Genomic DNA, 16,618 nt, shown 5'->3' on the forward strand with positions numbered 1-16,618 from the left:
AAAGGATCTGGGGGAAGGACTGAGTAAGACAACATGTGGGCATTTAGTAGCCCAACTGCCCAGCAAAAGTAATTTATCACTGGGGCAAGTCTTGTCCCCATCCTGCATCCTTGTCGACACTGTTTCTAACAACTTCTTACAGTTGCCACATACCCAGCCGGGTGCTGGGTTAGTAAAAGTAGAAAGAAATCTTGGGCTGGAGAGAGAGTACCATGGGCGAGGAGCTTGCTTGCCTTGCACTGGGCCAACCCAGGTTTGATTCCTATCACTGCATATGGTCCCTCAAACTCAGGAATGATCTCTGAGTGCAGAGTCAGGAGTAAGCTGAGCACATCTGGGTGTTGCCCAAAGAAGGAAGGAAGGAAGGAAGGAAGGAAGGAAGGAAGGAAGGAAGGAAGGAAGGAAGGAAGGAAGGAAGGAAGGAGGGAGGGAGGGAGGGAGGGAGGGAGGGAGGGAGGGAGGGAGGGAGGAAGGAAGGAAGGAAGGAAGGAAGGAAGGAAGGAAGGAAGGAAGGAAGGAAGGAAGGAAGGAAGGAAGGAAGGAAAGGAGGGAAGGAGGGGAGGGGAGGGGAGAGGAAGGAGTCATCTCAGGGAAGCTTCAGTTCTACTCTCAGCTTTCAAGTGAATTTCTTTGTCTTTTTTTTTTTTCTTTCCCTTGTCACTTATTTCTTATGGCTAAAATATCTTATGGCTGAAAAATCAGTGGGATTTCAGGGATTAAGCATTGTGCTCTGTGTGTGAAGTTCTACCAAAGTTCCAAGGCCACTTGACCACCAAATGGGTCCCCTGACCCCCTGAGTCCCACCCTGCTCCCCCTTCCTCTCTGGTCAACACCACCGTTTTCACCACATCTTGATTTTGTAGTTTTCTGTCTGTTGGTTTGCTTTAGTCATTCACATTCTACCTGAGTGAAGCCATAGTACTGTCTTTATCATCCTTATTTCTCTTGACCTAATCACCTAACATCCATCCATGTTGACCTCCAAAGGCCCAATTTCATCTTTTAAATTTAGGAGAATGTTCCGTTGAATATGAAAAATTATAGCTGCTCCATCCGCTCACATCTCCGTGGCATTTAGGGTGAATCTATGTTTCAGTTGCTGTGAATAATGTAACTATGAATACTAGGGTACAAATACCCTTCCAAATTAGTACTCTCACATCCTTTGAATAAATGCCTGGGAATAGTACTGCTGGATCACATGAATTTTCCATTTGTTTGGGCCATACCCAGAAATGCTCAGGGCTTACTCCTGGCTCTATGCTCAGGGATCACTCCTGGTGGTGTTCAGGGGACCGTATGGAGTGTCAGGGACTTAACCAGGGTTGACCACATACAAGGCAAGTGCCTTGCCCACCATCCTATCTCTCCAACTCCCTGTTTTGTTTTATTTTTAATTGGATCACAGTGAGATTCAGTTACAAGATTATTTATGATTGGGTTTCAGTCAGTGTTCCAATACCCATCCAGTCACCAGTGTACATTTCCAACCACCACAGTTTTATTTTATTTTATTTTATTTTGCTTTTTGAGTCACACCCGACAGTGCACAGGGGTTACTCCTGGCTCTGCACTCAGGAATTACTCCCGGCAATGCACAGGGGTTACTCCAGGCTCTGCACTCAGGAATTACTCCTGGCAGTGCTCAAAGGACCATATGGGATGCTGGGAATTGAACCTGGGTCGGCCGCATGTAAGGCAAACGCCCTACCCACTGTGCTATTGCTCCAGCCCCTGTTTTTTTTTTTAAAGAAATCTTCATACTATTTCCCATCATGTTCTTGCTAATTGACATTCCCACCACAAGAGAAGTGCACCTTTTTCTTCACATCCCCACCAATCTTTGTTTCCAAGCCATTTGACAAAGGCCCTCCTACCCTGTGAGGTTTCAATTTGCAGTTCCCTAATAATAAGGGATGCCACCGAGCATGTTTTCCTGTGCTTTGTGGTCACTTCATATCTTTGGGAATGTGTCTGCTAAGGTCTTTTATCTATTTTTTGTGTTGGGTTGCTTACTATTTTGTTGTATGAATTTTGGAATTAGCCCCTGGACTGGGATGATTATCGGCGTTAGAGGAACAAAGAAAAAGGGAATTAGAATAGACTTTATGGCACCTGAGCTCATACTTTGTATGTGGAAGCCCTGGGTTCATTCCTCAGTACTACCCAGTCCCCTGAGCACTGGGAGTGACCCCAGGCATTGAGCCAGAGAGTAGCCCCTGAGCACTGCCAGGTATGATCCAAAAACCAAAAAAAGAAAATAATGAAAAAGGGCAAAAAGCCTCATGGAAGAAGTGGCTTTGGAAGACTCCTGCCCTAAAAACACAGCGAAAGGTCTCAGGATACCACATAACTGCAATACCAGGCAGAACACACAGTACTGGATTCATTTTCCCCCCAAATCACAATTTATTATTTTCCTGGGTTTTTTTTTTTGGGGGGGGGGGAATCCACATTGGCAGTGCTCAGGGCTTACTCCTGGCTCTGAGCTCAGGGATCACTCCAAGGAAGATTTGGAAGTTGGGGCTGGAGCAATAGCACAGCGGGTAGGGCGTTTGCCTTGCACACGGCCGACCCGGGTTCGATTCCCAGCATTCCATATGGTCCCCTGAGCACCGCCAGGAGTAGTTCCTGAGTGCAAAGCCAGGAGTGACTCCTGTGCATCGCCAGGTGTGACCCAAAAAGAAAAAAAAGAACAACGTAAGGGCAAATCCCTTGCCCACTATACTACCTCTCCGACCCTACCCGCCCAATATTAAAGGCGACCTGTTCTATGAATTTAAAAATGTAATCCCAGATTCTGCTCACCTACAAGAATGCAACAAACCCAGGGGCTGGAGCGATAGCACAGTGGGTAGGGCGTTTGCCTTGCAGGCAGCCTACCAGGGTTCAATTCCCAGCATCCCATAGGGTCCACTGAGCACTGAGTGCAGAGCCAGGAGTAACCCCTGTGCCTCTCGGGGTGTGACCCAAAAAGCAAAAACAAAAAACGCAACAAACCCAGAACATGCCAGATTAGAGGGATTGGGGGAAGGCAACTAGGGGAATTAACAGAGAGCCAGATTCCTTTCTACCTCTCAGACTCCATGTGAGCCCCACCCTGCTGGACAGCATTTCCTACAAAATCCCCTGTGACCATTAGGCCCTGCAGAGATCCATCCCTACGGGGGATGTGGCGGCCTTTTGTTCACCCTCGGGTTCTCTGAGACAGCTTCTCTCCTTCCAGGTCTTGGTTTCCAGTGCTGGCACCTCACTGCTTTTCACTGCGTCTGTCAGAATTTCAAAGCACTGAGCCCCCCTGGGCTTGTGGCCCCCGAGGGATGTGTCCTTCATTCAGCACGTTCTGGCTGTGCAGGATCTGGAGAGGGGACCTGGGTCCAGAGCGTGGAAATCTCAGGTCCAGATTTGTTCTGGACCCTGAGCCCAGGGCAGGGAGACCCAACCCACTTACCGCAGGGCGCATAGCAGAGTGAAGAGCCCGGCACCTTGCTCAAGGCCTGCTGCCTGCGCCCAGGGCCTGGGGTGAAACTGGATCAACTGGTTCTCAGCTTCAACTTCCTGAGGCTGGGCAGGAACAGCCAGCTTCCCTCCCAGTTCTCTGTCTCTCTCAGCTGCAAATGAGGCTCCAAATGGAAGTGAAGGGGAATGCACGGGGGGGGGGGGGGGGGGGGGGGGGGGGGGGCGGGGGGGGCAGGAGCACATACCTGCCAGTGGAGCTGGGAGAGCTCAGCGGGCTCTGCATACAATCCCTGGCGCCACACAAACCCCTGAACACTTGGGGGCCAAGACTGACACCCCCCCAGTGAACAGGCCAGGTGTAGCCCCCAAGACTGCTGGATGTTGTTCAAAAACAAGCAAAGAAGGGACTGGAGCGATAGCACAGCAGGTAGGGCGTTTACCTTGCACTCGGCCGACCCAGGTTCGATTCCCAGCATCCCATAGGGTCCCCTGAGCACCGCCAGGAGTAATTCCTGAGTGCAGAGCCAGGAGTGACCCCTGTGCATTGCCGGGTGTGACCCAAAAAGCAAAAAAAAAAAAAAAAAAACAAGCAAAGAAAATAATGTTTACTCCAACCTCCCCCTATCCAACAGGACTCAAGCGGAAAAGAGGGTAGGGGGAGGTTTCCCACCTCCCCCACCCCCATGCAGCACCCTCAACCCCCAGGTCCCTGCCTGTCCCTCAGTGGCAGGGGCAGAGGTGTTGTCCTTGGGGATTTTTTTTTTTGAGGTGGGGGGTCACGCCTGGCGATGCACAGGGGTTACTCCTGGCTCTGCACTCAGGAATTACTCCTGGCGGTGCTCGGGGGACCACATGGGATGCTGGGGATAGCAGGTCGGCTGCGTTCAGGGCAAACGCCCTACCTGCTGTGCTATTGCTCCAGTACCATCCCTGGGGATCTTGACGGGGTTGGAGGCTTGGAGGAGAGAAAAGGATAAGATATTTCCATACACGGAGGCTCCCAGCCATTAGTGCCTCCCGCAGACAACAGAACCCTGGAGCCCGTTAAAGGCCCTTGCAGGGAGAAGATATTAAATGAATCCATCAGGCCTCCAGAATTGTCCTTAGCGTAGAGGGTGTCCTGGGGACAGGACACCCCAGAGGGCACAGAACCTACCCCCAAGCTCCTGAGGCGGGTGCCAGAACGTGCCCTGCCCCAGCCTCTGAGTGGCTCCTTCCTGTCACCAGGACCCTTTGGGACTGTTAGGCAAAATGACACCTTCCCCCCCACCGGCCCCCCAGTGCCAGCCTGCACAGGGGGAAGACAAGCCTGTGTATTGTTCTTGGCCTGGGACCCCTGGCAGAGGCAGGCCCTGGGGGAAGGCAGTCTGGGAGGAGCAGGAGCCCTGGGTGTGGCGCTTTGCTGTAGCTCAGGTGCAGGGTATGGGGGATACAGCTGTCCTGCAGTGTGGCAGGGATGTTTAGAGACTCTCCCCACCATTCACTGCCCCCGCGTGGGGCTCACGGCTATCTGCAGGGCCGGATGGACACACTTAGGTTACTAGCCAGTTCTGCAGGAGCACCAGCGTTTTGCCCTATGGGCAACCCCCTCCCCCATCCCGCGCTCTGTACACACACACACACACACACACACACATACACACCACCTCATAGTAGCTGCATGCATGGTGCATGGTGTGGGGGTCCAAGTTCCCACCTTGGTTCTTTATTTTTGTTTTGGGGAGCCACACCTGGCAGTGTTCAGGACTCTTATGCCTGTCTCTGTGCTCAAGGATCACTCCTGGCAGGACTCAGGGGTCCCTATGGGATGTCGGGGATTGAATCCAGGTCAGAAGCATACAAGCAAACACCTTCCTCGCTTTACTGTCTCTCCTCTCCCTAGAAGTGCCCACCTTGAGCCTCAACCCCTGGCGAGGCTGAGGGCGACTTGCCTCATGCTGTTTGGGGGTGCTTAGGCCCCAGTACACCAACACTCCCACATTTATTTATTCCAAACCTCCTTTTCAAAAAATCAGAAATACTTAGCATCCCCTTAGCACCTTTTTTAAGCCAACAAAGAGAAAGTGTTCCCAGCTGTAGAGAGGCTACACTGCACTCCTGACCCCAGCTGCCCCGTACCCCTTGTGGGAAACTGCTCTAGACCTCATTCCAGAGAGGGGCACCTCCCCGACTCCCACAGGAGGAAACAAAAGCAGAGACTTGGGGGAGGTTTAGGGGGACAAAGGGCCCAGGGTGTGCAAGAATCGGGCTCAACAGCTGGGCGGGCCCTGCCTCCAGCCGAAGGACCCCCAGGCTTAGCAGCATGCTTCGGCTCTCACCCTGCCTTCAGACCCTCTGCTGGAGGGAGCTGGGTGGGCCCCCGGGGTGAGGGGTGCTGACCCAGGCCACCCCAGAGCAGGAGGGGAGGAGGCGACAGGCAGTGACAGTGAAGTGCCTCTATGTTAGGGCTGGGGTTGCAGGCTGCGGTGTGGGGGGAGGGGCGGAGTGGCAGCTTCCCGACACCCTCTCAGGGTTCTCCTGGCCACCCCTGCAGGGGGTCTTTGTTTATGCCTATTCCAGGTCTGTGAGGACACATATTTTGGTGCAGGGACTTCAGGGGGGTGCTGGCCTATAAGTAGGAGGTCGAGCACTGGTCCCTGGCATGTGACTCAGTAGCAGGGATGGGGGAGCCCTGGGCACCCTTTGCCCCCCACATCATGCGGGGATGCTAATGTGAATATTGCAGCCAGGGCAGCCCCCGACCCCTCTGCCTCACAGGATGGGCCTTCTTAGGCGGCAGCCAGAGTTGGCATCAGGGAAGCCAATGATGACCAGCACCAGCTGTCCCCAGGGACTGGGCCCCACCCAGGCAAGTGACACCAGACAATCCTTGGAAGCAGGGACTTCTGAGTGGGTCTGGCTCAGAGTCTGAGGCGGGGGTACCTGCACAATGGTTGAAATTCTGGCTCTACTGCTCAGTAACCTCAAGAATTGAGCAAGTTCTATGACCTCTCTGAGCCTCCATTTCCTCATCCCTCAAAAGAGAATCGTCACAGGATTGTCCCTTCTTGGCAGGAGCCAAGACTGGACAGATAATAGGCAATAAGGGCTTTGCCTGGGGGTGAGAAGAGGTGGGGAGAGGGTAGCAGTGGGTGATGGACAGCTCTCTGGGGAGGGCGCAGCCCCAGAGGGTCCCCAGAGGAAAGGAAGGATGGAACTGCCAGCAGCATTGAGCCCTTGATTCCCAGGCAGCTTTTCAAGTTCTCAGAGCAGAAAAGTGCAAGGAAAGGCTAATGTGTTTGTGTTTCTAAACCGCAAGGCGATCCCTATCTCTCCACTTTGGCCCTCCCCTGGGCTCGCAGCCCCGGCCGTGTGTAGGTGCTCAGAAGTTACAACACGCCCAGTAGACAGAAGTTGGGAGCTGGTAAGCGGCCACCACACCTAGGGTACCTGCCCTGGGTGCCTGGACAGATGGGCTGGAGCAAGGCAGGGCCCCAGCAATCATGGTTCCAGGTGAAAGGTCTCCTCTGGGGTCCCAGACAGAGCACCTGACCAGTTTGTAGAATGGCAATAAGGCACTTGACAGAGGTGTATGCTGCAGCCTGGCGCCTATTTCCTGCAGGACTGTGCTGGCATTGGCTGAGAGTCACACAGGTCCAGCTAGTCCCCCCCCTCGGGCAGAGGCCTCAACCCTGGGAGTTGCTGATCCACCAGGAATTCTGACTGGAAATGCAGAACTGGGACTGGAGCTGCCCCAAGATCCGGTCTGGCCACCTTTTCTCGAGCATTTCTGACTGCTGATTATCTGCTTTCTTTCTTAAATACCTCTAGTGCCTGGAGACTGGTTACCGCCTGGCTCAGTCTTATTTGGGCATATCTGCCTCCCTTGAGGCCCCAAACTCCATCCAGGTAGGAGGACCCCAGGGTTTTCTAGACTAGCTCCCTATAGAGTGAGAGAGTACCCAGCCCATTGCCCTCCTGGGAAAGGGGCCAAATTCAGGCCAAATGAATCTCCTGTTCATTTCTGATCATCTTCTAATGCTCACACTTGCTGGAAGAGTTCTACAGCACTGTGGCATGAGCTGTGGGTGAGGTGGAGGGCAGATGAATAATCAAGTCCTTTCCCAGTGTTGCCTCTCTGGGAAGTCAGGGAAGGGAGAGCAATCCTGGCTTTCTGGAGCTGTCAGAACTGAAATGAAAGGAAGTTCAACCCTGTCAGGGGTGGGTCTGCGTGCTTCAGAGGGTTTCCCGTGCATTACCTGGGAGCCCAGAGATGATGGTAAGTGAGGACTTAACTGTGTCAGGAATTTATAGGGAAAGAAAATACTGTGCATGTGCGTCTGTGAGTCAGTTCGAAACAATTTAGGGTGTTGATTTTAGGTTCAACAGCGTAATGCATTCCTTTGTAGCTTGGGTTCCTGGTTTAGTTCAAATCCTCAGCAACTGATCCCTGTCCCAGCCCAGCCTAGCCACCTCCTCTAGCCAGCTCAGCTCTTGTGGACCTGAGCACCCATAGTTGATCTGTAGAGACCCTCACACTCCACTTGTCCTCTCCTCGCTTCAGCAGGCCACTTTGGGGGGCCATAGAAGGTCAGGGACTGGCTAGTGGTAGAGTCTGTAGTGCTGCATGGTGGGAAGGAAAAAGGCTTTCTGGGTGCCATGCAGGGAGTAGGGGAGGCGAGGCAGGGTAGGGACAGGAGCCAGGAGCAGAGACAAGGATTGTGTGTGTGTGTGTGTGTGTGTGTGTGTGTGTGTGTGAAGCAGGGTCTAGAGCACCCCAGTTTCTGACTTCCACAGCATCCTCCCAGAGCACCACAGGTCAGAGATTCTCACACCCCGGCATGGCCACCTTTTCCCCAGGGAGGACTTGTGGCGCAGTCAGATAGGGTGCCAGCCTCTGAGCCAGCAGTGCCTGCAGACCCCCTTAGCTCTGTTTGAGGGAGCCTCGAGTGAACTGGAGGAGGAGCACTAGAGTCCCCCACCCGCACCCGAGTGCCTTACCCAGAAACTGCACTGATGCACTACAATAGTCTGGACATGAGTCTGTCCTGGCCCTGGGATGGGGAGGAGCCACGCTGTCCTGCCCTTGAGTCCACAGCATCTAAGGCCCAGAAACCCTCCCGCCAGCCCCCAGCAGCAGTGCAGGAGCCACATCTGGGGCACCATCCTGGCCTGGGCCAGACAGGGAAGGGGGTGCAGCTGGGGTGGTTGGGCTGTTTGGTGGGGCGAGGCTCCTGGAAGCTTGCTTTCCCTCACCCCTATCTTTCTCTTTAATCCTGAGGTCTGGGGGTTCTCAAAAGTGAGCCGGGGAAGTGGAATCTCTTTCTACTCCCGCCTTTCCCCACCTGCAAGGGTGCGGGGGGGGGGGGGGGCCTAAAAGGGCATGAGGGCCACAGAGCCCCACAGAGCCAGAGCACAGCAGTGAGGGGGCGCGCCTTCAGGATCCCCCGAGGGGTCCACAGCGAGCCTCTGCGGAGCGCGGTAACGACTTAATGACACGGAGCTGGGTCTGCAGGTGAGCCCTGGGCCACCGACAGGTAGCAACTGGCCAGCATCAGGGCCCCGGGGGGCGAAGGGCTGGCGGGTGGGAGCTGGATCTAAGTGGTTAGACAGACGGACTGAGTTGAGTTGAACGCGGTGGGAGGTGGGGGGTGGGGGGTCACCCGACGGGCAGGGCAGAGAGAGCCGGGAGCCCTGCGCCCCGCGGTGGCGCCTCTCCCGGGCGCTGCGTTCCCGGGTGCTCCCGGGAGCCCCACCCCGCGCTCCCGCCAGGTGCGGCCGGCGCTGCTGCAACTTGTCGGCGCCGCCGCTGCTGCTCGTCCCTCCCGCGGGGCGGGCCGGTCCCGCGCGGCTCGCGGCGCTCCGGGGGGCTTCCCGCTCGACAGGTGGGTGCTGGGACTGGGGTGAGGGCCGTGGCGGGTCGTCCGGGGACTGGCGCCAGGACGGGGAGGAGGCTTGGGGCACGGAGCAGACCTCCCAGCTCCCAGCTCGGCCGGCACGCCTTCCCCGGCTTTTCATTTACCGGAGTCCGACTTGGCCTGCGCCCCGGGGTGCCCGGGAGGGACCTTAGGGAGACGTGGAGTAGAGGAGCCCTGGACCGCGGGGGCCTGGGGGGGGGTTGGAATCGGGGGAGTGGAGGGCGCCTCCTTCTACCCCCGCGCCCCGTGCTCCCTCTCTCTTTCTTCCACCTCCCTGGGGCTCCAAGAGATGTGGAGGGCGGGATCTGAGTCCCTGAGGAGAGCCAGGGAGAGGGGAGCACAAGCCCCCCCAGCACCTCCCCTCTTACCTGGGAAGGAAGGGGGCCCGATGGGGAAGGCGGTGCCCGCGCGGTGTTCTGGACGCTGGCCAGGGCCCCGGATGGGGGTGGTTCCTCCGATCTGCCCATGGCTTCCTGTCTCTTTGCACGCAGGCAGGCCAAGGAGGACTGGCCCCCGGAGGTCCTCAGCCATCCTGCCGGGACCCGAGTGCTCCACCCGCCCTAGAGTGAGGCGTGGGGAGGAAGAAGCAGTGAGGAAGGCAGCCCGGAGGTGAGTGAGAGCCCTCCGCTCCCCCAGGGGGAGGTCTGGCCATGCTTTCTCAAGAGCTGCATGAAGGACAAGGCTGGACGGGACAGTGGGCAGGCAAGCCAGCATGTGCCCACGCATGGTGCTGTTGTAGGCCCCAGCCGGGCGCCATTTCTCAATGCTTAGTAGCTTCTTCCCTCCACCCCGCTCACCCCCCAGCAGGACTGCAGGGGCCACCTCCCGGCTCCCTGGTCCAGCCTGGTGGTCAGGTCTGGCTGCTGTGTGGGCCCTGTCACCAAGGCCACACAGAGTTCCTGCTTGAGAAGGGGCTTTGTGTTCCCCGGGCTGGTGCCGAGCTGAGCTGCCTCAGGCAGAGGTGCCGTGGGCACATCCCAGCCTGCCTGCCCATTGCCACATCTCAGCCTGCTCCGGGCTGAGCCCGCTTTGCCCACGGCCAGCGGCACCTGGTCCAGGCTGCTCCCGGGCCAGCCCGCACTACGACAGGAGTCCACGTGGGGAAGGACTTTCCGCCTTCTGCCTCCTTCTGGCGGGTGTCCCGGCTCTGACTGGTTTGTCTAGGTGTAAGGAGGCGGTTTGTGGTGTGCCTGGGTCATTTTTACCATGGAAGGGAACTTCCGAACAATTCTCAGGGGTCCGGAGACACTCACCTGCCAGGCTGGGAGGTTCAATGCCTGGCCATGCTGTGCTGTTCAATCCCCGGTGGCACGAGGGGTCACTCGGTCCCCCTGACAATGCTGACAGGGGGAACGGGAGCACGTGGAGCTGGGGATGGAACCCGGGAAAGGTACTCCAGCCCTTTGAGCAATGACCCTCGTCCCATTGTCTTCTTTTTGGTGCCAAGGATCAAACTGAGGCCCTTGAACAAACCGTGCATCTTCTCTACCCCTGGGCTATATCTCTGGTCAGTGCTCGGGTGTGTTTGGAGACAGGGGGTGCTTAAGCAATGCAGAGGGGTCCCGGGGCAGTCGAGGCTCACTGAGCCTGTGGTTCAGCATGAGGGCTCGAGGATGCAGTGCTAAGATGACTTGGGGCCACTCCAGCAGTGCTAGAGGACCCTAGGGATATACCAGCATGTCCAGAGGCCTCTAGGGCAGCAGCTAGCAATGGTTGGGGACTTTGTGGTGCTGGGAGTCAAATGGATGTCAGCCTTAGGCAAGGTCTTAACTCCTGTACTTTCTCTGTGTCCCTGTGCTCGGGAGTTTTGTAGTCAGGGTGACAAACATTGCAAAGCTCCTTGGGCCATACACTGGACATTTGAAACAAGATGGAGCTGGGTCCAGATTCTCACTTTTTCTTTTTTTTCTTTTTTTTTTTTTTTGTGGGGGAGGAGTATATGGGCCACATCCAGCAGTGCTCAGGTCCATGTTTGAAGGTCTCTCCTGTTGATACTCAGGAATATTCAGTGCCACGGTTTAAACTGAGGCCTCCACAGAGCTGGAGCAATAGCACAGCGGGTACGGCATTTGCCTTGCACGCGGCCGACCCGGGTTCTATTCTCAGCATCCCATATGGTCCCCTGAGCGCCAGGAGTGATTCCTGAGTGCAAGAGCCAGGAGTAACCCCTGTGCAATGCCAGGTGTGACCCAAAAAGCAAAAAAAAAGAACCAAAAAACAAAAAAAACTGGGGCCTCCTGCATACAGAGTATACAACTCAGCACATTGAGCTATCTCTTCTGCTCTGCTGTATGTGTGTGTGTGTGTGTGTGTGTGTGTCTGTCTGTCTGTCTGTCTGTCCGTCTGTGTGTGTGTGTGTGTATTTTTTTTGGGGGGTGGGCTATACTCAGAGATACTCAGGAGTTATTCCTGACTCTGTACTCAGGAATTACTCCTGGCAGGACCATATGGGATGTCAGGGATCGAGCCTGGGTCGGCCACATGCAAGGCAAGTGCCCTGCCTGCTGTTCTATCACTCCAGATTCTGCCTTTGGTTTTTTTTGTTTTTTTTTTTTTCTCTTTTTTGGGTCACACCCGGCAATGCACAGGGATTACCTCCTGGCTTTGCACTCAGTAGTTACTCCTGGCAGTGCTCAGGGGACCATATGGGATGCTGGGAATCGAACCCGGGTCGGCCATGTGCAAGGCAAATGCCCTACCCACTGTGCTATTACTCCAGCCCTCTGCCTTTGGTTCTTTAGGCAAGTTGTTTCACCTCTCTCCAAACTGTGATCTTGAATATTCTCATCCATAAGACAGGGGCTTGGGGTCATGCTTTCCTCCTCAGACAGTTGTGAGAAGTTGTAATGACTCATGATGACAGTCCTGACCAGATCTCACCTCCCATTCCTTAGTTTCTGGGGAAAGACTAAGCACCCCTCTCTCTGCTCCCCATGCACTCTCCTCTCTTGAGAACTTTGAGAATGAGCTGGGTCCAGCCTCGTGGTTGTGGAGGTGTGAAAGGGAAGAACACTAGACCTAGGGAAGGGTTCCTATGGCTGGATGGGTCAGACTTGCTCGTGGTGACACCCCAGGTCAAGGGTGCCTTTGGCTGGATCCTGCCAGGCCTGTCTCTGCTCTAAGCAGCTGTGTGGGCTGGGCAGGTTGTTTGGCTTCTCCTGGCCCTGAGGCTCGGATCTTGCAGGTCTCATTGGGATCCCAGCTCCCTGCTTGCCTTCTTGGATAATTTTCTCCAAAGGTTTCACCATCATCTTTAAGAGAGAGCTCATAATATCCACCTCATAGAGTGGATATGACTATTAAATGCACTAATAAAAAGCACCCAGCACTGTCTGACACGTGAGAGGCGCTCGCTATGTGTGTATCCCCTGTCCTGGCTCTTCCTTCCTCTACCCAGCTGCCGTCCCTCTTTAAAATATAACCAGTGGGGCTGGAGCCACAGCACAGTGGGTAGGGCATTTGCCTTGCACGCGGCCGACCCGGGTTCAGTTCCCAGCATCCCATATGGTCCCCTGAGCACCACTAGGAGTAATTCCTGAGTGCATGAGCCAGGAGTAACCCCTGTGCATCGCTGAGTGTGACCCAAAAAGCAAAAAATAAATAAAAATTAAAATAAAATAAAATATAACAAGAGGGAGCACTGGCGGGAAGGGCATTTACCTTGCATGAGGTCAACCTGGTTTCCATCCCTAGCACCCCATAAGGTCCCCCAGGCCTGCCAGGAATAATCCCTGAGTGCAGAGCCAGGAGTAAGCACTGAGCACTTTCAGGAGCGGCCAAAAAACAAACAAACAAACAAACAAAACCTCAGAGGGCCTGACAGACAGAGCTTAACTGGGTTGAACATCTGCTGTGCATGCAGGAGGTGCAGGTTCGATTCTTGGCATTTGGGGGTTGGGGGGAGCTGCTCTCCTGAGCACAGAGCCCCCAGTAACTCTGGGTGGGGTACTCCAAACCAATATATAGGCAAGTTGTTTCACTTCTCTCCCATCTTTGATCTTGAATATTCTCATTCATAACACAAGGGTTTGGGGGGCTGGAGGGATAGCACAGCGGGTAGGGCATTTGCCTTGCACGTGGCCAATCCGGGTTCGAATCCCAGCATCCCATATGGTCCCTTGAGCACCGCCAAGGGTAATTCCTGAGCCAGGAGTAACCCCTGTGCATCATTGGGTGTGACCCAAAAAGAAAAAAAAGAGAGACAGGGGTTTGGGGTCATACTTTCTTCCTCGGACAGTTGTGAGAAGTTGTAATGATTCATGATGACAGTCCCGACGAGGTCTCGCCTCCCATTCCTTAGTTTCTTGGAAAAGTCTAAGCCCCCCTCTCCCCACTCCCCATGCACTCTCCTCTCTTGAGAACTTTGAGAATGAGCTATATACTTATATATAGCATATAAATTTATCATGTGCATAATAAATGTATTAAATGCATAATAAATATTTATAATAAATACAACCAGATAAACAGGCAGGGCCCATCACACAAGTGGATTGTGAGTATAAAGTGAAGAGGAAACAAAATAGAGGTATAGAAAGTGAAGGGTCATGGGGGCCGGAGCGATAGTTCAGCCGAGAGGGTGTTTGCCTTACATGCTGCTGACCTGGGTTTGACCCCCGGCATCCCATCTGATCCCCAAGCACCTGCCAGGGGTAATTCCTGAGTGCAAAGCCAGGAGAAGCTCCAGAGCATAGCTGGCTGTGACCCAAAAAGCAAGAAAAAATAAATAAATAAAGTGTAGGGTCATAAAAGAAAAAATCGTGTGTGTGTATGAGAGAGAAAAAGTAAAAGAGAGGAGAAGAGAAAGAAAGAGGTGGGAGAGAGAGAAAGAGATCAAGGGAGTAATCCTGTGTTTCAGGGGCTTCTAGAGGGTTTCTCTGGCTGGCACTGAGGACCCTGAGGTGTTGGCTCTGCGCCCCATGTGCATCCAGGTGAGTGAAAGGGGGCCAGGCCACGCCCGCCCTGCAGTGCCAGGCTACGCAATGCAGTGCACTCTCCCCCTGGCTCCCCTGTGCTTAGAAAAGCCCAGAGCTCCTGATGGGGAGGGCGTCTGGGTTCCCAGGGCATTGGACAGAGGCCAGTCTGGCTGGAGCCGCCACTGGACCTCAGCCCCACACGTGCAGACTAGAACCAGGCCGCAGTCATATGAGTCAATATTGACCTTCCCCCAGTGGCCAGCCCGGACTCTCATCTGCTGGAGTGTTGACACTGCCACTGAACAAGCTTTATTATCATATTCTTCCCAGCAGCCGCCCCATTATCTCTGCTCTGGGGCTTCCCTGGGTCCCGCCGTGTGGGAATGGTGAACAGGCTGGCAACCCCGACCATCGCGTGTGCCCCACCCTCTGCTCTGCCTACTCAGCCCCGAGCTGGTGCAAATCTCAGGCCTCTGGGGACCTCCTCACCTCAACCAGGGGCCCCGGGCAGAAAGAACCTCCAGATCCAAAGGTTGTGCCAGTGAGGGACACAGTTTTGGTGCAGAAAAACAATGATTTTTGTTTGCTTTTGTGGGGGTCATGATGAAGAGATTGGACCACACCAGAGGTGCTCTGGCTTACTCCTGGCTCTGAGCACAGGATGACTCCTGGCGGGGCTCAGGGGACCACATGGGGTGTCGGGAATTGAACCTGGCTTGGCTGCATGCAAGGCAAGTGCCCTCTCGGCTCTACGATCACTCTGGCCCCAAATTTTATTTTCTTTCTCATGTCTCCCAGAGCCCAAACTAGATAAATACTTATTTGAATGGGTAAATACATAATGTAATTGTATATGGAAACAAACTTCGTTTGAGTACAGTTTGAGTGAAACTTTTGTGACCTTGGGGGCAAAACTGGCCCGGCTGGCTGCGGCTGGTAGCAGCCAGGTTCACACCGTGGGGCTGCCCCTTCTCTGCTACTCTGCCTGGAAGTGTCACATAAACCCCTGCACGTGGGCGCCCCCTCTGGGTGGGTCGGGCTCGGGAACAGTCTCACCTCACCAGTAGTGCTGCTGAAACCTCAGAGGGGATGTGGTCTGGGGCCACAGCCATCGTACAGCAGGTAGGGCACTTGCCTTGCACGCCGTTGACCTGGGTCCGATCCCTGGTCTCCATTATGGTCCCCTGAGCACCGCCAGGAGTGATCCTTGAGTGCAGAGCCAGGAGTAACCCCTGAGCATCATCAGGTATGGCCTGAAAACCAAACCAAGCAACAACAACAACAACAACAACAAAAACCGGAAGAAGTGACATTCTCTGTGCAGTGGGGTGCTCCCACCAGGCACTCCATGAAAACCCCCTGCGTGCCCACTGCCGTCTATGCCACACCAGGTGCTGCTTCTCTCCTCCCTGTACCCAGAAAAGCTGGCCCAGGGCTGATGATCACGTGTATTTACTAACACCAGAACTGCCAAGGCCCGGGAGGGAGGAGAGTACACCAAGGTCGCAAGTGGGGACTTAGACAGGCGCCCCCCCTCCCCCTCAGGGCCAGTGTACAGTGCTCAGGAGCAGCCCCAACCATCCCCACTCTCGAAGAAGCTGGGGACCCCACTCCCCTGCTTTCCTCTCTGGCCCTGGCACCACGGGCACCTCTCCCCCAAACATTGGACATGAAGGTGAATCCCAGCTATTTCCTAACACCCACACATCCCAGAACTCACACACCCAGCCCAGAGCTGCCGGCCCCCGGGTCACCACCGGTTCCCCTGGACACCATTTCTGGGAGCACGGTCCAGGTCCGCCGCATACTCATATCAGTAGGTGAAATAAAAGCCCTGAGACCCCATCCCACATACACACACCAACAACGCCCCCCCCCCAGCCCCAGGCCCGTTTGTAGAGCCCCCTAGGAAGGAGATTCACGCAGCCTGGGAGGTGGGATGCAGCAGGGGCTTTGGAACCAGCTGTGGGCTCCAACCCCGCACCTGTCACGGCTGGGTCTGTGAGCCAGGGCAGCCCTTGGCTTCTCAGAGCCTCATTTGGGTTCAAGGCAGTCACAGTCCAAGCTGTGATGAGGGTCCAGTGAGCTGGACTCAGAGGCCTCTGACCTGCCCCATCAGTGACCTCCAGCCTGGAGTTCCCCTGAACGGTGGGGGAAAAGTCTCGGGGTCACTCCCCCTTTCCTCTGGCAGCCAAGAAGTTCTGGTGGCTTCCCATGCCCCCACCCCACCGCCACTGATTTTTGTTATTCACCGTCCTATTAATGATGCCCACCTCATCCCTCCCTGCCCTCTCCCCTCCCCCCCTCAGTAACCTGAGTTCTTCGGCAGAGTCCAAGGGTTTGTTT

At 55.2% G+C, this 16,618-nt stretch overlaps 1 protein-coding gene across 3 annotated transcripts in view; it reads left to right on the forward strand.

Moving 5' to 3' along the window:
* PAK6 (p21 (RAC1) activated kinase 6) overlaps positions 1–16,618 on the forward strand; it is a 40,263-nt gene that overhangs the window by 3,667 nt on the left and 19,978 nt on the right. For 2 of the 3 annotated variants that reach the window (XM_055131471.1, XM_055131470.1), the window contains exon 4: positions 9,848–9,965. The exons of the other annotated variant lie outside the window; for it this stretch is intronic. The gene's annotated coding sequence lies outside the window, so the exon portion shown is untranslated. The remainder of the gene's footprint in view (positions 1–9,847; positions 9,966–16,618) is intronic. 3 annotated transcript variants of the gene reach the window in all.

The sequence above is a fragment of the Sorex araneus genome, chromosome 3 (assembly GCF_027595985.1).
Source record: "Sorex araneus isolate mSorAra2 chromosome 3, mSorAra2.pri, whole genome shotgun sequence".
NCBI classification, from domain to species: Eukaryota; Metazoa; Chordata; class Mammalia; order Eulipotyphla; family Soricidae; genus Sorex; species Sorex araneus.